A 25379-nucleotide genomic window follows, 5' to 3' on the forward strand; every position below is an offset into this window, starting at 1 on the left:
CTAGCCTGTTTGGAAACAAAGGCATTTGCTTCACAGAAGTTCACATGCTAGACCTTTCTATGCACCTTTTCCAACAGTCCATTCAATTAGACATTTAACATTTTGTTTTCTTTTTATTCAGAAGAGGAAGTGAAAAATAACCTCACAGAAACAAAAATAAAACATAAAAGCTGCGGGCATCCTGTAATCCATTGTAAAATAGCACTTCAACTCATTTCAGTGATACAAAGGTGACCACAGAACCAAGCTCTGATCCAGCTCCAGCATTCCACCACTGCACACCAACGTTGCAATCAAGGGGGAAAAAAAAAAACAAAACATCTGGAAGTGTGATGCAGAGAAATGCCCCAATATCTGGCTGCTAATGAGTACTACCCACCACAATGGATGATTTCCCGTGGCCAAATGAATGTTAAAACCACATGTACCTCCAAGTCTCCTCCTCTAGTGAGCGATATGGCGTTTGCTTGGGTCATGTTTCCCATTCATGTTGTTAAAGTCTAGACTCATCCCTCCACTGGCGGGGAGGTAAAACTTCTTTCTTTCTACATGCTTGAAAAAAGAAAATTACGGTAATTTTCAGACACAGGGCTGCGAGCTCCTGTAGGCATGCAGACCTGTTCTGCAGAACTACCAGAAAGCCAAAGCAGTGAGCGAAAAGCTCTAAACCATCCTTGCATTGTGCTATGTTGTATTGTTTGGTGTTGCATTGTGCTCCCTTCCCTTCCCTTCCCTTCCCTTCCCTTCCCTTCCCTTCCCTTCCCTTCCCTTCCCTTCCCTTCCCTTCCCTTCCCTTCCCTTCCCTTCCCTTCCCTTCCCTTCCCTTCCCTTCCCTTCCCTTCCCTTCCTTTCCCTTCGCTTTTCGCCTCATTTTATCACCGGGTGTGTCTGAACCCCTTATAGTGCTACGCTAAAGACTAGGACTAATGTATAACACATGCTGTGATGATTTGGGGAATCAGTCTCTGCACCACTAAAATGAATTCCATTTTATAGTACAGACTGCACTGCATCTGTTTCAGACAGCCAACTCCATATGGGCTGGAGCTTCCTGGCCATCTTCATCGCGTTTTGTCCTCCCATTGAGGCAATGATCATAGGAGTTGCAGGATGTGTCCTTTTACCTTTTTACAGGGCTAGTAGTGGAGTATCACTAAAATGGGAAAATCAGCCATGCAAATGAGACAGAGAAATGGCTGCCACCCAAGGCAGAGGAATTTTTCCAAGTCCGAACCCTAAGCAGGCAGCAAGTTAGTGACTGTTTGTTTTGTGGATTCATTTGAGGAGCTGATGAAGCTGATAAGAGGGCACCTGAGGTATTTCACAAATCCAGAGACCATAAGGATCCATGCTTCTGAGAAGTCACAGGCAGGAATTTGGGTCTAGGCGAAGAATTGTGACCTACTTAGAAGACTGACTTAAGCCCCAAATAATGCTCTTGCTCAAGCCCGAATTACAAGCAGCTGAAGAAAGATGAGCTTTCGCACTTGCGCTCCAGCCAAGTTTGCCCACATCTAATGAGGAGAAGTAGGACTCGGTGCCATTTTGTATTCCCATGATGTGGTGCAGATGGAGGCTCGGCACACGCTGCCTCTGCCTCCCCTTGCAAAGCCCAGAGCTGGAAAGCATCAGGTTGGAGAGCGGAGGAGGCAGCGGCGGCTGCAAGAAGCTGCCTTCCCAATGGGACTGCGGCCGGCAGCAGCTCTGGTGCACCGAAGGTGGACCAAACTAGAGGAAAATATTAAAAGCCCCATGGCCAGAAGCCTGAGGAATTAGAGCAGCAGCCACCCATGGAGGGAGGAGAAATGCTAAGCTGTGACACCTCAAGTTAAACAGCCTCGTTACGGTAAGCTTCCCGGGGGCAAGGAGGATGGCGAAAATGCATGGCTGGTTTCAGCCCTGGGCTGGGCGCCTGCACGCAGCTGCTTGGGCCAAGGAACCATGGAAAAAAAAGTGAGCCCAAACTAAAAGATGCTGTGAGTCAGCCTTCTGATGAAAGGCAGGAACGTGATGCTGGGCTGGCAACTGTGGTATTGCTGTGGGAATACAATTAAAAAAAAAAAAAAAGAAAGAAAAAAAAGGCCTCGGGGAAAGGGAATGCAATTGATGGGAGAAACAGCAAAACAGGCTGGCAGGACGTGCTCACTGGGGGTGCTTCGGACTGCTGGGTGGAGATACCGCTGGGTGTGAGGATCCCAAAGACATTCCCCCATCATCGTGTGCTGGGGGTGCCCACGGTTCGTGGCACTCCCTGCCCATCGGGTCGGGGCTGCCCAGCGCACCTCATGGCGTGGCAGCCTCAGGGAGGCAGGGCTGAGGGCAGCGAGGGCTGGCCTCCTGCATGGAGGCTGGCCTGCAGTCTGCAGTACCAGAGACATAACGTGTGTGCCCATTATGGATGTGTGAAGTACAAAGCATTACCTAAGCTCCAGGCCTTCTCTCTGGATGACTCTGGGATTGACCAGCTTCTCAGCACTGCTCAAAAATTAAAAAATGAATGTGGAAGATCTCTACGCCTCTCTCCTCCCCTGTGAGGCCGCTGGTACCACCAGGCTCGCTGCTCCATGGTGGCAGCAGTGGGGAAAGCTGCTCCCAACGCCCCTGCTTTCTGTGCCATGGTGCTCCTTCCTCGGAGGGCAGTCCAACCCCAGGCACTGGCTTTGTTCTCCTCTACAAGGCTTTGTTTAGCAGGAGAGGTGTTTTCGACATGAAGGGCCTGATATCCAAATACACCTTTTTTACTTGGCCTCAATAGCACTGGAAATCCATACTGGGTAACAGGAAAAGTCCAAGAGGCGGCTGTTATCAGAAAACAGTTTCTGGAAAAAATTAAAGTTCTCTTGAGGCATGTAGAAAAATTCCAGGACACTGTATTATTATTGTTGTTATTATTACCCTTGATCTTTTGGAAGGTGGAGAGGGAGCGCATGCAGTTTTAAAGAAAGAAGACAGGACATCTGCAGCCTTTAAAAAGCAAAGCACGAAGGCTGTTGGGCTCTGCTTACAACATTTTTAATTATCTTCCTTATGTTTCCCAAATAAAAACACATCACATTGAGCCTCACCCAATAAAGCTATGTGGGTAAATACAATACCCATTGTCTAATCAATATCATATTGCTCATGGCTTTAGCTCGTTCAATATCTGAGATCACTGCCTCCCGACTCGCACCTAAGGATGCCAATATCTGCTTAATGTTGGACAAACTGCAGTTGTCATTCCCTGTAACGGCATTCTTTAATCTCATTAATAACCCACAGATACTAAAATACAGCTTCAACTGAGCTGGCTGGAGTGTGCCAGATTTCCAGCATGTGGTTTGAGCTCTGGGGGGTGACGTGAGGTGGGTTAAAGAGCCCTGGCCCTGCCGAGGCTGCAGCCCCCTATCCATGGCTGCTGCACTCAGGCAGGGCATAAATTGCAAAAAAAAAAAAAAAAGTGAGAGAAGCAGTCAGGTGTAGAGTATTAGAAGCGCGGTACCACTATTAGGAAAGAGCACATGATGGATAGCCTCTTCTTACTTTTCCCCAAAAAAAAGTCATCCTGGGATTTAAAAGGAGGTGCATCAGGCAACGCAGCTTCTGCATTGGAACCACATGGCCAACGAAATGAAATGGTGAGAGCCACTCCTCCAAGACCTGTCCTGAGAGGGCATCCACAGGCACTGCGGCCGCCCGGCAGCAGCGATCCCGGTGCTCAGGCGGGCTGTCTCCGTGTCAGCGCCCAGGCCTGGGCTCTGGGGAGTTCAGCATGGATCATGAAATAAAAACAGCTGCAAGGGAAACTCATATGACTAGGATAGGTGCCATATAGCAATTAACAGCCAGAAGTTTTGATCTGGAAAATCACATTTATTTTAATTGCTTCGCTGTTGTATTCATAAGGAATTTGGCTCATTTTAGTGTTTTCCTTATTAGATATACTATTTAACTTTGGAACAATGTTGTCATTAGTTCCATTGTTCCAGATTTTTCATCGCAGGGAAATGAATGATAGAGATGTGTTTTGCAAGGAAGATTGTTTATAAATATTTATTGCAGTCTTAACTGATATTGGTATAATCCATCCTAATTTTTCTAGCACAAATTCACCAGTTGTTTAACTGAGCAGCAGGTTTCTTAACCTCCGCGTTCGCCAGTGATTTGAACGTGTGCGATCCCTTATCAAACGAGCAGACCACGAGAGGAACGCGTCCGTTTCGTGATGATTTCCTTTGCATGGCCTGAGTCTTCAGCAGGCTGCCTAAGGAAGATGTGTCTGTGTCTGTGTGTGTGTGTGCGCACACGCACGCCTGACTGCACTCCCCTCTGCCGCTTGTTTATCTCCTGCAGGCCAAACCCTGCCTTCAAAGCCCCCCGCCGCTCCCCGGCCTCGGCGTGGGCAGGATTGGGCCGCAGGCGCGTGCACGTGCGGGCAGCGAGTGGGGCCGAGCACCTCGGGCCTGCGGTGTGCGAGCGGGGCCTGGCGCACGGCAGCGAGCCGGGAGAGGCGCACGGCTGCACCCCGCCGCGGTGCCATAAAATATGCATAGACCCTTCTGCTGGAAATGAGGCTGCTTAATTGAAAGGAATCGGGAGGTGAAAAATGGAATTTGGCACTTCTGCTCCACTCCACCATTTGGTGCTTGTTGTGGGACTCCAGCGAAAGGGAGCTATCACTACGGGCATAATTTACTTGATTTTAAGGATCTGTATGAATTCTGGCGACATACCAAGTAGCCATTAGCTATGAGGAGTGTTTCCCGATGCTCATTTGTTTTCCATGTGTGAATTTTCTCTTGTCCAAACTTTCTTTAGAAAAAAAAAAAGTATTTTTTTCTTCATCAATTCCATGTGGAAAATACAACAAAAATCCAGATAATAAATTATTCAAGAAACACAACAGATTTTTTTTTTTAATGGAAAAATACTAGTTCTGGAATCAAACTGTCAGCTTGCTTTGATTTTGATATTTTTAAGTTAAGTGTTATAAAATGATATGGCTGTTCACATGCTCAAGGATAGTCTTTCTGGGCAAATTATCCTAAATAGGGTAAATCAATAGCAAAGTAGACAGTCTTTTAATGCTATTACTATTAGGAAAATACCATTAATATGACACATATGCAGGATGCTATTACATCAGTAGGCTGCAGTTACTTACTCAGTACACAGGAGCGGTGCTGCGGATCAGAGCAGAGATGCTGGGCCTTTCACACATGTAACATGGCTTAGTCTTGAGGTCAAAAATCTGTTAATGCAATTTTCTGTATGAGAACAAGAATTTAAAATCCATGTGGTTTTAATGACATGTTCCAAGATGGGGGGGGGACTTTGTTTTTATTGTGTTTTTTTTTTTTGTCCTGCTCACACTGAATGTGAACTTCTTTGAAATGTGTACCTGTGTCAGACAGAGTAATTTGCAAAATGAGACAAAGAAACAACAACAACAAAAAAGTTCTCCATCTATTTACATGAAAAAAAGATTGATTTTTGTTATGTTTCAGATTATACAGATCATTATTGGTAATTTGCATTTATTTATTGAAGCATTACATAATAAACCAAAACCATGTGTCAAAACGTACCACTCACAAAATAAGTGCACTGAGATAAAGGGGCTTCAGCGACTTAGAAATCAATGCGCCACTTAAATAAGACATTTAAAAAGGGTGCCTGACTTTAAAAAGAGAGTGTTTCCATTTCAAGCAATTAATATGTTTTAGTTTCTTCATTTTTGTGGTCTCGTAGCACAACTTATAGCTAAAGAGCTGTGTTGAACATGCATATTTTGGCCCGAGCTCTTGTTTGTGTCTATTTAACAGCTACTCACAGCTGTCTCTGCTTTAAACATATCAGGATAAAATTTCATCACAAAGCCCCATTGATAAAAAAAAAAAAAAAAAAAAAAAAAGGAAAAATGGATCCAGGAGAACTGTCTGAGGGTCTGAGGGCACTGGGTGTGTTCGCACTAGCACCTATCTCATTAGACCTATAAAACGTCAGCAGCATGTTGCAGGCAAAGTGCAAGTCCCTTGTGCTGCGAACCCCGGTGCTGCACCTGAGCAGTGTCTCTGGTACCTGCAGGACGCTGACTTGGACGTGACAGGCCTGCCAAAAAGCTCTGCTGATTGTGCCGCTTTTTCATGTACGCATTCTCTAACTGTATTTTAAATACTTTAATTTGAGGCTCTCCCGTGACCTCTCTGGCATCCTGGCCAGATGTGGGCCCCAGCCAGTTCCCTCCTGTGTGCCAGCCTCCAGTGGCTCTCCATCGCGGCCCGGCAGGCTCCTGCAGCAGGCAGGGCTCACCACTACTCGCCTTGCGCCTCTCACCATCTCTTTGTTGTCCACTCCACTGCCGGCTGCTCTGCTCAGGTGGGGCCTGAGCCGTGGTACTGCCACAGGCCCCTCAGTGCTGTGGTGAGCCACTCTTGCCATCAGCATGCTGCCAGCTTCCCAGGGATGTCCTGCCTTGACAGCCAGGACAACTGACCAGCAGCCAGCGTGGCTTCACATTAGACCTCGCAGGTTTCATTTTAAAATAGAGAGGCTGTTGCAGCTCCCAAATACTGAGTGGGCACAGAGGCATTTCCACCCCAGCACTCCCCCAATTGGAGCCTTCATCTTCGCTGTAGCATCAGTGGAAGGGATGCAGGCAGTGGTCAGATACACTGGCAGATACATAGATAGGGGTATACATGGCTATACACACACATATACATCTTTATATACAGGTATGTGGACATGTCATATGACACACACACACACATTTGTCAGTATATAGCTCTAGCTCCTTCTATATGGATGTAGACTTATGTGTATGTATATGTCTATATAGAGACTATACATATATATTTATACATATGTTTGTACAGGTACGTACACATAATTTGCTCTGCCCACATATATGCATGTATAACTATTTACACTTATGCATGTGTGTGTGTATATACATACAGAGAGACATACATACTATATATATATATATAAAAATATATTTACACAACCCACATGTTCCTGCAGAATGCCCTTGCAGCTGCCGAAGGTGTTCCTGTGGTTCAGACATAGCACTTGTGATCGGCTTTGCTAAGTGCAAAGCTCTCCTTTCACTGATTGTGGCTGTAGAATCCTTTTTATAAAATTTTAATGATAACCCTAGTAATTATGACACTAACTTAATGACTTACCATCTGAATGTGTCTTAAGACCAGCATCACAGATGGACAGGCATGGGGATTTGCAGTGAGGGCTCCACGTGCCGATGACTTGGCCTCTCAGGAGTCGTGGCACTGGCGTGAGGCAGACGCCATTCCCAGCAGGCACAACTGCTACACAAAGAAAATAAAACTACTTTTTTTCCTTTTTTTTTTCCTTTTTTTTTTTTTAATGTCTCCTTCTCACTTTCTCAGTGAACTCATGTCTCTGTTTTATGGTGCAGCAGGCCCGGATTTGCAAAGTTTCATTCTCCTGGTCTGCAATACCAGAAACATACTACTATCTGTGTGAATAAAGCATTTTCTCCAAGAACATGCCTAATGGTTCGAGTCAGTCTACCAGATGGGTTGTAAAACACTTTGAAACAACTCCACTCAAAGGATATTATAGTCCTGAAGCTGTATGTTTATTATAAACAGAGCTTTCTAAGTAAAAAACATAGAAATGCTGTCTACTTCTGAAGCAATCTGACATGTGGAGCTGCACTAGATCTCTGCTGAAACAGAGTGGAATTTATCGCTCCCCCTAAATATCAAAGAGGCTCGAGGAGCAGCCGTATCATTTTGGGTCTTTTTAACTGGGAGGCAGTGTGGGTGACTGAAAAGCCCACGTAGTTTTAATTTATTGTCCGCTGGGTGTTCGGCAGTCTCCCTCCCGTGAGCTGACTTCAGGCCTTCCCTGAGCGAGCTCCCCGCATGCTCAGAGGAGAGCTGATGGACAACAGGTCGATCCCCGGGGAGGATTGTGCCCAGTTTTGTCTCCAGACGTGGGCCACAGGGTGCCCTCTGCCCCTTCGCCATGGCCGGACCTACTGCTAGAGGCCATGCCCACATGTCAGGCCCGTCTCCTCTCTTCCCACCCTCTCGCCCCGTAGGCCTGCTCCCTGTTACCTCCCAGCCTAGGGACACAAACGTGGCTGCCCTGAGGCTGCCCGACCTGCAGCAGCCAGGTGGGACGCGCGCGTCGCCCATGAGGGCCGTGGCGCTGGGGGGCATGCTCCTGGCGGCACCGTCTGACGGAGGCCAGGCCTGAGGCGCCCTGCCCAGACACAGGGGCTCCCAAGTGCTCCCCTGCATCACGGCCACCCCACTTCAGACTGCGCCTTATCAGTCACACCACTTAATGAGGCTCTTTAATTACAAAATGGCCCTCTTGGGACTGGGTCTGTAGGTAGGGCTATTCTGCCAAGAAGTTGGGAGACACTTGAGCCAACGAGTTTCTGCAGCGTGGAAACAACAGCGGCACTTCAGGGGGATACAGCTTTTGACTCTCTGGCCTTCTCCCCCTCTATGGTCCAGTTTCCAACTCCCCGCCAGGGCCAGTGATAACACTTCCCCCAAAGATCTCACGTTTGAGCTGACTTAAAGTGTGCCCCGCAAGGGAAAGGCCTGGTAGGAGGGATGGGCAGCAAAGCACTGGAGCCAAACACTTACCTTTTCCACTCACTGTTTTACTCCTTTTTCAGAACGTGGGATGCTGGGATTGTCCCTGTAAAACACAGTTAGTGTCTGCATTATGATTTGTTAAACATCACCCATAAGAGAAAAGCTAAGCGGATTTTTTAATCCGAATTTGTACTACAGGCTTTTCTCTCATTCTTTAAGCAGCTCCGTTAATATTTTTCCCGTAATTTGTATAAAGTACTTAGCATTCAAAACAGAGCCTTTTTAACCTTTTGCCCAACTTAGCTTTTTGTACTTTTAAAAAAAAGGGGGGGAGATGGAGAGGGAGAGAAACCCTTTAAGTGCCCTGGGCCTGGGTTCCTTCAGTGTGCAGGCTGTAAATGTTTTACTTTGATTTGAGATACATGACAATAAATTAGGGGACATTTATCAAAGCTGCTTTGTTGCATTGCTGACAAAAGCTGCTTTTTGCATAAATTACTGCATTATACAAATACACTTAGCAGGATCCTGTTTCTTTGATGTTAGTGGAGGAGATTTATGTCCAATGGAGTTTTTATTTATCTGCCCTGTTCACCTCAACAAGGGCAGGACATATTCCTCAATTAGTTCCATACCCCTAGAAATGACATATATATCTCACAACTAGAAACAGAAATTTAAACAAAACAACACAAAAAAGCAAGTGCACTTTTCCTGGCAAGTCTAAACTACTGTACGGTGTAAAAAGTAAATATTAGGCTGGCGCAGTATCTTTGAAATCTTTGTTCTGAGATGACTTTGAAAACTAAGTAAGCTAATTTTGACAAAACAATATTCCCTTTGCAGAAAAGCTTTTCTAGACTTCATTAAGGGACTAAGTAAATATGAGACCATTTCAACAAATACTTGATATCCGAATAAGGAGGCTAAAAGAATAGATTCCCTGTGCAGTAATCCTCTCTGGAACTGTATTTATGCTAAAAAATCTCTTTCGCTGAATATCTAATAAACTAATGAAGGCCATCGTAGGCTAAATGGTGAATTAAGATGGTTAAAAAGGAACTTGTCAAATGAATAAATTGGCTAAACAGGCACATTTCTTAAATGAATACAGAATCTCTTGAACACACTTTGGAGTGCCATTCTTCTGTCACTCACCATTGCCAGCCCTCAGCTTGCATGAAATTTATTTTCTCCCTAGGTCACTGGTTCATGCAGCCCTATGTGGCAACACAGAGTTGTTACCGTACGATGGCCTGAAATAATTCTGGAGAACTCTTTTCTGTCCCAGATTTAAAAAGGAAAAAAAATAAAAGGAGACCCACAGCAACCTGCAGCAATGCAGCTGATAGAGGCAGGTATGCTGCTGGCAATTTGGGCAGAGGAAGGCGAGTAGGGGTCTGTGTGGCACAGTCCTGGGATGGGTGGTGGCTGTCATTCTCCAACACTGACCAAGTCGTGTGGCCCATTTTTTGTCCTGTGTGGGGGCAGAACCAGACCCAGATGGTGCCGGGCTGTCTGGAAAACCCCGGCCTAAATGTTCCACTGCCCTCTTCTTCACATCCATAGTGGTGCCCGTCGGTTGGTGTGATTTTTTAATCACCTCCAGCATGTCCCTGAGCAAGACTGTGCAGAGGAGCTGGTTTGTGTTGGACACCACCAGCTTCAGCCCAAAGGCCTTTCTGTCAGGGCCTTAAACCTACACCAGTGAAATGCAAAGTGCTGAGGACAAGAGGGTTGAAGCAGAAGGTTTACAGTGTCCTCCTCCCCTCCCTTGGTCTCTCCCCAACCCTGGAGAGATGCTCCTGCTTCCCTGGAGCCCTCCGCTGGGGCTAAGGGCCCATAGCTGGTATCTCTGGTGTTTCACACTTTTTAACTAGCCCTTGCCAGACACTTTGTTGATCGAGATGTTTCCGTCAAAAACGTTTTGAGATTTATTTATTTTTCATTAATGTCTACCATATTATTGAAGGTTTTCAAGTTATACTAGAAATTTCCTTCTCTAAAATGGTTATAAAATGTCATTAGCAAACTGGTGTATTATTTAAAGGAAAAGATGTCCTTACATGTTAATATTTAAAAAAAAAAAAAAAAAAAGGCTGTTTTTCATAAACTGTGGAAGATGTTTGGTCTCCTTCACCCTCCATTCACCCCTAAGGAAAAGTCAAAAAAAAAAAAAAAAAAAAAAAAAGGAGAGAGCTCCTTCTCTGAACATTTAATGAAGATAGGAAAATGATAAAATTACACCAAAATAGATTTTCATTATTCAGGCAGCTCTGGGGAACAGATTCCACCCAGTGCATTTCAACGATCCCAGACAATGGATTACTATCATAATTTGTTCTTAAAGTCTGTTTAATTGGCTTACTTAGCCACCTGTTCAGAAGAGTTACCATGAAAACAGCGGGTTTGCTGAATTTCTGAGTAGCCAACCTTTCATCCTTCATTCTGCCTCCTTCTCCTCTTCCATTTGCCATGAAATACCAAGCGATGCTTAGCCCAGACTTAAAAATAATCTCATCGGCATCCAAAATGTATGGTAACCAAGCAGGGGGAGCTGCAAAGTTGTCACAATAACATGCTAATTGGGGCATTTACTCACTGTCAGTCCTGTCTGTTCCTGGGTGAACACCGATTTATTACAGCCCACTGCGTGTATAATAACAGTGTAAAAATGTAAAGAACGACGTGCGCATTCACGGTACGTGCATAGGTACCTGGCACCCTTCTGGCTTAATTACAGCAACAAATTTCACCTTAAGATGGTCCATAAAAAAATAAAAATAAAAAAAAAGTGAGAGGAAATCCAGCAGTGGCCTTTGAAAATGTTGTTGGTTGCTTCAGGGCCAGGGCTGGTGGGGCTCGGGAGCAAGCAGCTTGCGTCCCCCTGCCCGCAGCAAGCCCCAGCCCAGCCCTGGGCTCTGTGTCGGGGCTCAAGCCTACACAGCGCTCTCCGCTTGCTGCCGCTAGCACAATGGTTGCTTAATTTGAACAGACAGCAGCATGTAAAAATGTAAATATTCGCTATTTGTTAATACAGGCCGAAGTTATTGCCGCAGCCGGCTGGTTTGCTTTCCGCGCACAGGGACGCCTATATGCAACCCGCTCTTCATGGGTTTCAGTGGAGAAATATTTTTAAGAAGCCATTATCTAAACTGCTGATGTAATAAGGCGCTGGTATATGAAATACACTTAATAACTCAACTTTAGTTATTTATTGTGAACGAGGGTGCATTCTCCTTGATTCCATTTCCCAGCGAAATATAAGTGGAGCTTTCATCATGAGTGCTTGAATTTATGGCAAGCAGACCAAGTGACATTAAGAAAGCCACACAATCCCTTCATTCAGGCTTTAATAAGGAAGCCAAGGAAAAATTATCCAAGCTGTTTTGCGGGTGACAGCACAAGAACTTTTTGGAGTCAGAAAGTTAGCACGGAGGCTCCCTGTCAGCCCATTAAAAAGCAAGGTTGGCATTCCCCGATATTGGAACCATGTGTGCGGAGGAATTTTTCTTCTGGTAAGACATTCCAAATATTGTCCCAGAGCCAAACACTTCGGTGTTAGACTAATTTAAGCAGTATGTTGGAATCAGCTCTCAGGACTTTGATCATATGGAGATCGTTTGTTACAAATTGAACTAACCCAGTCTCTATTTCTGGTGGATCAGAACTATGGATTTGTTGAATTAAATGCCTCATTTAATGCAGTTTGCACATGAAAAGAAAGCTGCACTCAGGAATCTGATAGTGAATTTTTCACCTAACCAACAGGTCTACTTTTTTATTACTTTTAAACCTAATCCATACTCAGTCCACACTGTTCTTAATAAGCCCGAGGCTGTATGGAATGAAGGTTTAAATCAGCTCGTATGTTATGGGGGGAAAGCATCACTGAATTATCAAACCGTGTAATAAGGAACACATTTGAATCCAATTCAAGAAATAATTTTATGAAGAAAAATAAATTAGTCCTCGGTTGTTATTTACCATCCAAATAGTGCAGCGCTCTTTCATGACAACAGCGCAGGGAAAACTGAAAAATGATTTTGCAGACATTGAATTTTTTTTCCTGCCTCGCGTTGCTGTCCCCGTTTTCACAGCTGAGCTATTGCGAGGGTTAAAAGTGCACAAAATAAAGCATTTCCACATATGGCTGCACTTTCTTTTCATTTCTTGAAGTTATAATGTCTTTAACTGTTGATAATGATATTATAAACTGTCATTTAGTGCACTTTGAGTATATTAAATACATGAAACAAAGATGTGTGGTTCCAGCTGGACCCTGATCAGAAACACTGAGATCTGATTCCCTAAAACTGCAGATAGCGATGTGCGGGGCTCATGGGGGAGGCTGTGGCACAGGTAGTACCTGCAGTCATGAGAGAATAAAATAGTAGAAGAAACGCGTTAGCCTAGGAGCGGGACAAAACCCAAAATTGGATACCTGAATGACTGAATAATTAACAGAAGAGCTGTGCTTATATTCGTTGGCGCGCTGCTGCATTCTGGGCTGATGCAGGACTCAAGCGTATTGCCAATCTCTGCCTTGGGGAAGGCAGATTTACAGCGTTTCCAGCACATTTTCATCTCGCCTCGTACACGGCACAGAAGCGGGGCCTCAGGCAGCTCCCAAGAGCCCTCCCATCTGGTCCCGGGGGAGCCTTCAGTGCCCACTGCTTCTGCAGGAGCTGGAGTGAGCACGGCTGGGGATAGGAGGCACCACGGGGGGCTCCAATGCCACCCCAGATAAGTAGAAAACCCTGGGCACACGGATGTCATTGCTGAAGGCTTTTCTTACTAGCTGGCGGGTGAAGCGAAGGGATACGGAGCCTGGGTACAGCCGGCTGTGTGCAGCACTCAGCCCCTTGCTCACAGGCATATCTGGCCCCTGCAGCTGGAAGCGGGACAAAACTTGGGAAAGGGATGAAAGAACAAAAATCCTAACCTCGCTGTCCAGATGTAAGCCCAGAGCAAGATCCTTCCGAGTAATCGGGACCTTTGTTGGGTCCTAGAGACAGGCAAAGAAAATTGCAAGGCACAGACAAACTGGCCACACCAGGAGCCTGACCAAGGCACACTCAGCCCCGGCTCCTGCTCGTACCACGTCTGCCATGGGAACACGAGGGCTGGACCGTGCTGGCCTTCACCAGGCCAGGATGACCTGATCATGTCTGATACTGGCTCTGCCAGCACAGAGGTTGCCACACCAATGCAGAGCACGAGGCAGATGGGGGAAGCAACAAGAAAGTGTGTCCTGAGCCCCAAATCCCAACCTAGGGTGGGGGACAGGAAGGATCTGCTGGGGGTTGTTCCTCCCACCTTTCATTAGATGGAGGGAGCAGAGGTCATAAAGAGAAGGGAAACTGTTCCTTTAAACAAACAAACAAAAAAAGAAATTAAAAAAAAACAGTTATGGAACAGATACTGATTTACACACACACATATATATTTTATTGGCAAATAAAAAAAAATCAGATCTTTAATGAAATCAGGATGGGTTTGGGAGGTGAACTTGAGCTGAACTCCCCAGATTTTCATGGAACTTCAATTAAAAGAGTTTCAGAGGAGTTGCTGAAAGCCAAGCACTTGCCATTGAAAGCTTAATTTAAAATGAGAAGCATTTTTACACCACATTTCCCAGTGAGATTCCAGCCCTGATCCTAATTATATAATTTTTTTACTTGAACGATAAGTTTTCTTCTTTTTCAGCTCAGCACTGTAGCAATGTATGCGTTTTATCCCCAGTGCACACTGGAGGAGACAGGAGAGCCCATCGTTATTTGGCAGAAAATGAACCTACCTTTTCCACTGTGAAACCAGTGGTGAAGTTATCCTCTTATCACGAGCAATATGTAAGGATTTAGAAGTCTGATAAATGCTAAGACCACCAAAAAAAAATATTTGGGGGGAGAGGAGTAAAATCTGACTTCAGACAACAAAATGGCACAAAATAAGATAAAATGAAGATAGTGGTTTAATTTCTGTCAAGCTGCCTGGTCTTGTACAGCCTTAGGAATACGAGGCTGATACAAAGCCTCAGTATAGGGCTCTATTGAATCCCAGAGTCGTCAAACATCTCAATCCTGGAGCACTGCTTTGAAAAGTTATCCCCTGCTTTATCAGATGTGCCCCAGTTAAAGCTGGGCATCATTTTTTTGGCGCAGGAAGGGGTCAGGAGCAGTGGGTGAACAGCGACTGAAACCAGGCAGGGGAGCCTGGAGCATCAGTGGCCTGAAAGCCCTATGGGAAATGATCTTCTTATAACCAGGCACTGGGAGATAACTCACTTGGAAGCCATTTAAATAAATAATACCTCACAGAATAGTGCAGCATGATGGCACAGAAGTTATTCTGAAACAGTTTTAAATGATGATGGGGCGAGGTGTGCTTGAACTAACAAAATTCAGTTTTGTGTCAGGGACACAGCTACCAAGGTGCACTTTGTGTGCTGAGAGGGTTGAACCTCTCCCCTGATGAAGTCACCTGCAACGCAATTAAATAATTACATCTCCACAGACTGTAACTGAGCTGTCGGTGAGCTGCGTCCTGGCACCTGCTCCGACCTCCCTGCACTCAGCTCTCAGTGGAACACGCTCCCAAATGGGGCATTTCGTGCCCCAGGAGATGAACCGAAAGCTCAGGTTGCCAGCAGAGTTAGCAGGCTGTTTTGGGGACAACCACCACTGGGCTGAAATACAGTCCTAAAGGTGTCAGAGTACTCAGATACCTTGGCCTTCTTGCTGCCCATTCCCCACCAGACGACCAGCCTGGGTGCTGCACAGCAGGTACACCAAGCCGGGTCTCTGCAGCACGTTCAGGAGATTTTGAGGTGTACCAGTGACCTGAACATCAGGCTCAGCACATCACTGAACCACGTGCTGGGACAAACGTTTAATACAGAACCAGATAAGCTGGATAAGGGTCAGGCCGTTTCCTGTGAGCTGATTTTTTCTCCCTGGGCCTGCTGCTCAGCCCTGAGTGCGACCAGGCTGCTCCCAAGATGTCTAGGATTTCACAGATAACGAGAACCTTCCCAAAGATGTGCTCAGCCTGCTACAAGCCAGCAAGGGAAAATCAAAGCAGACTTTTCTCTCTGCTCACATGCTCCACTCTCACAGTTTCCCATTTTACAGAGACTAACGCTATTTAAAACTCTAGCTCCATTAAATCTTTTGTTTTCTCTAAATAACAAAGAAAATGGTTGCTCGCAGTTTTATGGGAAGCCATCAATCTTTCCCAAAGTGACTTACTGTACTGAAGAAAATAAACATTGCTGCATATGTAAAGCAGAGCAGACAGGCTGCAGTCATGGGCAAAGCACCGCTTTCTTTAGCAGTAGCAACATATTAAAGACAAATGTACTCCACTGAAAGTGACATAAATAAGTGGATTTCCCATCTGAAACATTGTTTTTAGCAAGAGAAGCTTTTAATCCCCTTAAGTTCATTTCTAATCTGTTTTGGAAGTGCTTGTCTAAAGAATATTACATTGATATAAAGGATTTAATTTATTAAAACTAAACAGCAGCCAGCATACTACTAAAGAATATCTTGTAGGCAGTACTCTCCCAAATGAATAAAGCTGCTACAGGTAGAAAAAAAAATGCACAAACACTTGGCACAGCATTCATTAAAAATTCACACATTATGTTCCTGCGCCTTCCTGCTCAAGTGTGCTTTTCCCAATAAAGCAAACACTTTAGAATTCATAATACCTCTTTATCCCATGTGCACAAGTGACCTCCTCTCCTTTATGCACCTAGCAAATGAGCAAGTACAAAAGGGAATAGAGTAAGCAGAAAACTAAACATGCCCTCTCCTACCCAGGAGCATAAAGGGAGGGCAGGCAGAGGTTCTCCGAAGGGGTTAGCACAGCCCCTACCAAGATGCCAGTGCTCTTGCTACCCATCAGTTTTGGCTGGTGCACACTGTGTAGACAGCATCAATTATACAGTTCATCAGTCAATTAATTTTACGGGATCTTTCTTAAAATAGCAGTTGAAGGAAACAAAAGCTGCCTTCAAACTACATTAAAATCACTCGTTAGCCACAAGTTTGGCAGCCTATTTAATAAGCAGCAAGAAGCCAACCACCAAATGACAAAATGGCCTTCTTGTCTTTTCCCAAGCATGTGAAAACATCTTCGTGTTCCTAGTAGCCCACCTAGAGGCATCTCCCTGGCTTCGCTGTCAGTGCTTGTAGGGTGCGAGGTGCCCTCCAAACACAGTAGTTTCAAAAAAGCCCCCACAGATCTTTTAATCCCACATCCAGATTATGGAAATTACTTAACAGATACTTTGCGAAAATGAGCAACCAACTGTCTCAAAGGAAGGTTTCGTCCACAAGGAGCAACCTACACATTCAAAAACATGCTGTTATATATACAGCCTCTTTCCTGAACTGTGCAGTTCAATACGGTATAGATTTTCAGGGTTTTGATTCTGCATCTTGCTAAAAGAGATGTTATTTATGGAGAAAATTCTACTCCCCTTTGGTACAGTGTGCGCATTATGACTCATCTTGCCTTACACCCATTGATTTCTTCTGAAGTCACAATGGAAGCACACTGTTGCAAATGAAATCAGCATTTGATCACAAACTCTTATCGCACCGGATCTTAAATGAAATTATCCATTACATAGTTTTCATTCATTTTAATAATGGCCAGAAGCCATATTTGCCCCAGTTTTGAGCCCCATGTACCTTAAGTCAAATAGGGTCAGGGCTGGCCAGAGCTGGAAGGTCTCCAAAGAAAGCTGGGAGGCAGGCGGTGGCATTATTCAGGGATTAAGATTTTAAACCTGAAACGTGTTCACGAAGAGTCAGCATATTAAGAGGTGTTTTTCACAAGGCACCAGGTAGGGGTGCTGGTGCTGATTAAACACCACCCAACCAGTTTGACCAAAAAAAGAGCCAGCAAATGATGCTGCCGTTTGCCCTGCTGGAGTACACCAACTAAGGCTACTCCTCGTGCTATTACATGCACGCAGCCAGCAACATCGGCATGTGCTGATGTGAGGTTTCCCTGAGTTCTTGCAGAAGAACAAGTGAGTGTCCATGAACCTGGGGGTCTTCTTTCAGAGAGAGACACCTTTGAAATGGTCTGTGCCCTCGTGTACAAGGCTGTACAGCTTCCCAGGACTCTTCTGTGTCCTAACCAAATTCTACCTACTGAGAAGGCCTGCTGCTATTCCCAATCTCTTCTACATGAACCTGGGTTGGATTTAGTAGGTGATAAACTTCCCGTGGGTGTTATATAGATACACAGTTTAACACAATAAGCAAGGGCAATGGCAAAAAAAAATCTTTAGGAAGAAAATTAATTAGCACAGACAGTAAAGGCTTCTGTCTAATACGAAATCTCTTTTCTTCCCTACGTTCTTCCCACCATTTCAGGCAGTGCTGCAGCACAGTCAAGTGGTACCTACTGACATTTTTATTTTGGGTAAAAGCCCATGAAAATATTAAAGCATGAACAAGTCATCAAGTCAGCTTATGAATCAATATACAGATTTCCTCCATGCCCATAGCTAATTTCCATAACCATGAGTGTGCTGAAATCCTGTCTAGATGCCAAATCAATTTTTCTTATATATGAACATCACAGCTACTTGAGAAAGGGAATCTGTGCCAAAACCCTCACGCTCTTAACTAATTATTTCTGTGACTCCCCTCTTGCAAAGCACAATGACTGCCACATAAATACACACAGCAGTTATTAGGAACAGGCACACTTCCCACAGGTTCAGACGGAGTGCAGCATCGGAGTGCAGCATCGTCCCTGACAAGCTCGTCTGCTCAAACTGTCTGACCAGTCTTTATCACAAGAAATAGTTCTGCTTTTCCCAGGACTTATTTGCTCTGAAGTGCTCAAGCACTCCTCGTCTTGGGCAGGACAGCAAGGAGGGTATGGGTGAATTCATTGCAGTGTCTTGCTCCCACCCAGTCCGGAGCCGCTGCCGGTGGCAGTGACATGAGAACAATGCTTCGTGTAAGTAATTTCCAAGTGGAGGTACTTGTTATTAATGCAGACAGTTCTGAAAGTAAAAGCAAACAGCATTTGGCAGCAAGAACTATTAATGAGAGTGTCATTAGGGAATTCACTCTGCAAACCACAAGGCGATTTGCAGGGCATTTTCTCGCAAGGCATCTTGGAGCAGTTGTTGTAACAGCACCACTGAAGCAGAGCAGGCGAGAAATAGGGTTAAAGTACCGAGCTGATGCAGGCGACAAAGGAGAGAAGTTAGCAGGACGATGGGGGCTGAGGAGCTGTGGGATAGTAAGGGCAGAATAAAAGTGTCCTGGTGTAATGAACCGCTGTGAAGCAGGGATGGCACTGGGGTGGGCAATGGTTTGGTGCTGGGCCCAGCCTCAGGCCCTTGTTGGTCTCTCTGGGCTCAGGCTTCGCCATGCCTCTGCTTGGGTGTGCAGGCACAAGGGCAGCACCCAGCCTGACTTCGAGGCTACCCTCCCATCAGTAGGCCTTGTTAATGAGGTCATTGAGGGACTAATGACTCTTGTGGGGTGCCCTAGATACCTCTTCCTTGATATTTCCTCAAACTTTGACAGTTTCCAACCGTTTGAAAAAGAGAAATTACATTTATAAATACAGAATAATAAATATTATAATAGACAATATAATAAATAAAAATCATAATAGAGGAATTATGAATAGTGGTATTTTTAAAACTGCTCAAAACCTTGAAACAAAGGAGGTAAAAGGCCTGGGAAGGAGCAAAGCTCTTCTCAAACTCTTCCCCCTCCTCAGCAGGCCCTGTGGAAGTATGCAGAACAGCGAGCTAACCCGCCCTAGCTGTAACATGAGGTTTTTGAAGGGAAAGGAGAGCCTGCTCAAAAAATACCAGTCTTGTCTTGTCTTTCAAAGTGTTTTCTGTGGTTGAAAAACAAAGTGGATGCAGAAAATGAAAAAGTCCCTCCCTCGTGTTCTACGTCAGTACACGCTGCCAAACACAGCGCTGGCCCCGCAGCCTGCTGCACATGGGCTCAGCACCTGGCTGCCCTTCCCCATCTACTTCCGTTGAGAAAGAATAGGGTTTCATCATCTCCAGCATTAGCCGTAACAAGAAAAGGAAATGTCCTACTCAAATGTCTCCCAAATTACCACATACAGAAGTTACAAATTAAATATATTATGCAAAAATCCAAATCACTCCAATAAGGTAGGGGACAGCGTGCAGCCCAGGCTGCCCAGTAACACACTGGCTATCTACAGAGCTCTGAGGGAAAACTGATTCCTTCACTAGTAAGACCTGGGGAGCATTGTGAAGTGTCTTCACCAATGCACGTGACATAAGAGATGTCACCAAGGGGAGGGTGGCACCAGGAGGTGCACGCAGTGAGTTGGGACCGAAGTCCAAGCACCCCAAAACCAGACGTGTGCCTCCTATACACAGACATTTGTAAACCCTTTGGTTCAGATCAAGCACTCAAGTTTCAGATCAAGTACCCAAGTGCTGTACCTCAACCTATGCTACCTGTGAGAAGGAAATAATCAGGTAATTGTTTCCAATACACAGGCAGTGCCCTTTTGCAACATCATCCTGCCATTAGCCAATATAATCTAAGTACCTAAGTAGAAATAAAAACACAAGCAGGACAAAGCATGCCTAGGTAATAAATCCGTAGCTTTTCTAGTTACTTGGCACACTAGCACCCTAACATCAAGCACAGTGCTTGCCCGTGCTTCTCTAGCTAGACTTGGCTAGAGAAGCCCAGGATCCCTTTTCATTAACTCTATCACAGTCGAATGACTGATTCTTGAGCTAATGTTTAATACTAATGATATCAACAGTCATTTCCTAATGACGGAAAACTTGGGGAGGATAATATCCACTCTATGCTGCTTGTTCCTGGATGTTTGTTTTTGGCCTTAGAGACGTAAAATTAAAAAGCTTACAATGGCTCAGAATTGACTCTCTCCTACCTCTGCTTATATAATCCCCTAGATTATATAAAGAGCCTATAACCTCCTCTGGCACCACAAATAACTGTGCCTCTACAGCAGCAGAGCCAGGTGCAATGGGCAAAAAAAAATCATCGAAATTGCTAACCAAACAAGCAGAAGGAGTAAAGGAGTTACTAAAGAGTGCTTAAGCTCCCACATGTTTATTTTCAATGATTTCCACTGTGAGTGCTGCCTTTGCTCTCCCGAAGAGCCAGGACACTGGTTGTGCTCTCATTAAACAATGCCCTGTCATCAAGCCGAGACCCCGGATGAAATGTGTGGTTATTAATCCCTTCAACATAATTAGAGATCACAGGAGGAAAGAACAGCGCCTGCACCAGCGGAACCACCTCACTCACAAGGAGACGGAATAAATAAGTGCAACAACAAAAGTTATAAATATTTCTAATTCAACTAAGCAATATATTTTATTTATCCCAGTAGCACCCATTAGGTTTCAACAGCACGCAGGTACTGTATAAATATTTGGTCAATATGGGTGGAATTCTAATAAGCATAAATGAAGGCAATGTTTTCATTAAAAATAAATTAGCCTTTGTTAGCAAAACTAGCTTTTACTTCAACAAAAATGATAAATGCTTGGTCAGAGCTTGGCTGATGGGCCAGTGACCCAGCTCAACCTACGGCTCCCAGCCGTGGTTTCTGAAGCACCAGGCCTTGTGCGTGGAGGAGATGGGCCAAGTCAGGCTGAGCAGGGCAATGTTCTTTGACAGAAAACAGGAGGAGGTGGCTTGACAAGAAAAAGCATTTTCTGCAACCTCTTTGCAAGAGGCTGTGGTTTTAAGGAAAGCAGAATTTCTCGCAGAAGCAGAACAGAGCTGAGACATACTGGATTAGATGATTTGGATGCAACAAAACAGAGGAGACCTGAGCAGGAAAAGTTCTGGGGAAAGAGGTCCTTTAACCAGCAAAATAAGCCCCCCCAAAAAAGAAGAGAGGCGGGGGGGACAGACGGACAAGGATGGGACAACGATACAGAATAAGATGCCACACGTGGAGGGAGGCGAAGCCATGAACTTCTGGAAGGAGAAGGGAGGAGACAGATCAACAGCATCTGTCTCCTTACGGTGTCCACAGCAAAGAGCAAGCAGGCTCTTCCACAAAGCCTGTGGGACTTACTGGGCTGCCGAGGCCAGAAGGAGGTGGATGTGTGGTGGGGAAGGAGCTCCTGGGCTGCAGAAGAGGCGTCAGGTGGGCTGGGGGTGTACAGCAGTGCAACAGCAGGGCGGTGATGGACGAGCCACAGCACAGGAGCCGGGGCTCTGGAAACACGTGAGGGGCTGCAGCTCCGGAGGCTTCGCTCTGCAAGAATTGATACCAGATGAGTCAGCCGTACAAATGCGATACAGATCACATTATGGGCATGTGACTACTTCCACCAAATAAGATACAGCACATGATGCAGCGCTTGTGCCAGCTTTGCTCAGGCTGTTGAAAGACAGACAATAAGGATGAATAGTCTTAAAGACAGAGCGGAGCAGCCAGCCACCACCTCTTCAGAGATCTTCTCTGCAGACTTAACCCATCCAAAATCATGAGGCAAGCTCCAGTCTGCCACTTTAGGATGTACCAGACCATCGCAGGGCCATGACATTTTCCATTTGGTAGCTGGAAACTCAGAGCCATGGCAGCGGGAGCAGCCTGCGCCGCACCACACGCAGGCAGGGGACATGCAGTCACGTTGCAGAGGGGCTCTGCTCCAGCAGCTGGGCAAGGGAAGGAAGGGGGGCTGGTTTCTAGTTCAGCCCCAAGACAGCAGATGATGTCAAAAAGTCTGACTTTCTCATGGACTTACCGTAGAAAATAGTTACAGAGCTCTCGCTATGCTGCTCGCTTCGTCTCTGGAGCTTTGGTTTGCAAAACACTGAAGAAAACCAAAATAACAAAAAGTAAAAAGAACAAAAAAAGAAAAAAAAAACAGCTAACAGACCCCAAACCCAAACCTTCTGGCTAGTTCATTCAAGGCTATTTTTCATTCCACTTATCACTGCCACCAACATTTTGCTTAGTCTTGAAGAAAACATTGTCATTCCACAGTCAGATGTTTTTACATTTACATCCATCATCGCCTGATATATCCTGACCTTAGTTAAAACTTATGTTTTCTAAATCGTACTTTTATGTTCAGCAAGCCCTTAGGCTATACTGTTAAAAGTTTACATTGAAAAATCATTTATAATTGGTTTGTTTGAGTTATGCCTGTTGCAAAGCCATCAGAAAGGGCAGTATTAATTAGCAATGGCTTACATATAGTCTAGACAATAAAAAAGTAAATCATTTTACCTTTTTAAAAAGCTTTTAGTATTTTACCAGTATAACAAATGATGTTGATATAAATTACATTTAAGCAAAAAAATGCACAGCATGATTTACAACAAAGCTGCCCCATTTGAATAATTTATTTTGCTTGAAATATTTTCATGATATACACACATTGCTCAAATAAAAATATGTTTATTATGAAATTGAGACAGCCAACAAAAAAAATCCAAATTAATTCCATTTGCTGTGCAATAGCTTGGTTGGAGAATTAAACAATAAATTTCAGCTTATTGCATAATGCCCTGAGTTTCACTATAAAAGATTTGTTTTCATTTCAGGTATGTAATGATGACAATTACACAGAATATTTAAATATTGCACACAACAAAAATCTTTCCAGAGACCTTGCAAACCCTTAGCTGCACCCACTGTTTCAGCAAAAGTAAGGAGGCAGTTCGTCTGGGTGAGACACTGAAGGACGGAGCCTTTATTTCCAAACTTCCCCTCTAAGTCTCCGACATAACTTCACTAAGTCTTATTAAACATGTATTAGCAGATCATTTGAGTTGATTTTATTTATTAACAATGTCACTGGGAAGAGAATAGGCGTTTTGGATCGCGACACTTTGCAACAGATGATGTTATTTTAGTTCGTAATTGGTGGTGACAAAGCCACAAAACAGTAATAGCATCTGGTTAATGCCAAGAAAAATATAATAGCAGTCAAAGAATTTATCTTACATCTACTTTCATTTGGAAACAGATTGCTTTGTCATCCTCGGAGAGATTGACGATCACGATTCCTATATCAGTTTGGATCATAACTTTCTTTCTGCCCAGGACCACATGTGTTGCAGTTTATCCTCCTGTCACCTGATCCCACAAAGGTCAGCCTAGCAGGGGGTGAGGAGGAAGGACTGACAATACAAAAATGACTGCAAGCAAAAGACATTCTTTGGGGCTGATTCTGATCTCAGAGCAACCAAAGATCAGCATGTATTTAAACAGATAGTGTTACTTTAAATAAATGTACAGTAGCAAAAATTCCAGGAAACCCTAAGGCAAACTGGAAAAAATAATGTGCTCAGTTTCCTTGTAGTTCTTTCCTATTTTGTATTGGAAAAAAAGGAGCATTTTTTCCCGAAGCACAGCAGAGCTGAAACGAGGGCAGGAGGGAGGATGACATGCTTCCACCCCAGGGCTTTGCTCCGCCTGAAGACAACCACAAGCTCAAGAGAAATTCCCTTCTTTCATCTCTCCCATTTTTCACCAACAAACACAACCAACGGTAGGCAAACAAGGAGAAGAAATACAAAGGTCCATCCTGTTTCTTGATCCCTTTCTTATTCTCACCTACCATCTTCTGTTGTTCTTTCATAGACCCATCTTCTCCCAACAACTCTGAGCACAAATTTCTGAAGCTAATGAAGCTGACTGAGATTTTGCTGACCCAGATGAAACAGATTCATGTTGTGGAAGCCTGAGGACCTGTATCAGGTGTGAGAAACTGGTAACTGTGAACTGGTGTGAGAAAAAGTAGAATCAGGCCTGGTGGTTCCCAGGTATGGAAACACATATGCCCCAGTCTCCACTTACATCAGTTTAACATTAACGAGGTGCCCCTGGCTTTGGCCATGAATAGTTCATAACTTCCAGAAGCACAAGCAAGAGGTGATGCCCACAGCCTGCGTGTTCTTGGCACCAGCCTCCCCACGCAGCCCAGGAGCAGAAACATGGGAAATGCAGCTCCAGGCCCAGCGCTGCCCCCAGGCCTTTCTTCCTCCTGCCCAGGCTGCTCCTGACCCCCCACTCCTGCCCCGCTGCTGGGGGGCTCCATCCACCCCTCTGCTGCGCCGACAAGGCCTGGTGGGATGGTTCGGGAGCCCCCTTGTGCTTCCACACACAGTGCCATTTCCCCGCGAGCCTCGGCCTCGAGTGCCTGCCTGCACCCAGCCTCACTGCCAGGTTAAAGAGCAATCACCACGAGCAGCAGGAGAGAAATATTTTACAGATTTGTAATTCATTAAAGCACTGGACGTGTTCCAATGTGAGTCTACTGGAGGGTAGGAAAGAAGGGAGACATGTTCAGACTGTGGTCTAAAGCACACCTGTACAGTTTGGGAGCGTTTCTCCTCATTAAGACTATGTTTTCTGGGAGTCTGGCCTGTGCCAAGCGACTCAAACACATAAATCCATGGTAATGCCCCTTCGCCTGCATGATTCAGGTTTGTGTCATTTCAAGGTTTAACAGTGGATTTTAAGAGGGTCGTTTCAACCATGCCCTATTAGACAAACACTCGTGAAACAAAAAAAAAAAATTCCAGCACAGCACAAACAACAAAACTACCTTAGATCTTCTTGGGTGTGGTTCTTTGGTGCCTTGTACTTGAGGGCCTTCTATGCATGTGAAGGAAAACACTTCAAGGATCCTTCTATTACTATGATAGTCACACATTTACCTGGTTGGAGAAAAGAGTTCTTGACTTTTCTCTTTTAGAAAACTTGTAAAATATCATTTACAAGACTTCAGAGTCTTTGGCCAAGATCCAG

General features: G+C 44.9%; 1 long non-coding RNA gene across 1 annotated transcript in view; it reads right to left on the reverse strand.

Moving 5' to 3' along the window:
- Positions 1 to 5007: 5007 nt before the first annotated feature.
- Positions 5008 to 25379, reverse strand: part of LOC118246318 (uncharacterized) — a 111987-nt gene continuing 91615 nt past the window's right edge. Inside the window, exons 8-12 of the long non-coding RNA XR_004778138.2 lie at positions 22363 to 22431; positions 21687 to 21869; positions 8631 to 8685; positions 7170 to 7307; positions 5008 to 5230 (exon numbers count right to left, since the gene is read on the reverse strand). This is a non-coding gene — a long non-coding RNA (uncharacterized LOC118246318). The remainder of the gene's footprint in view (positions 5231 to 7169; positions 7308 to 8630; positions 8686 to 21686; positions 21870 to 22362; positions 22432 to 25379) is intronic.

This window comes from Cygnus atratus, chromosome 12 (assembly GCF_013377495.2).
Source record: "Cygnus atratus isolate AKBS03 ecotype Queensland, Australia chromosome 12, CAtr_DNAZoo_HiC_assembly, whole genome shotgun sequence".
Lineage (NCBI taxonomy): Eukaryota > Metazoa > Chordata > Aves > Anseriformes > Anatidae > Cygnus > Cygnus atratus.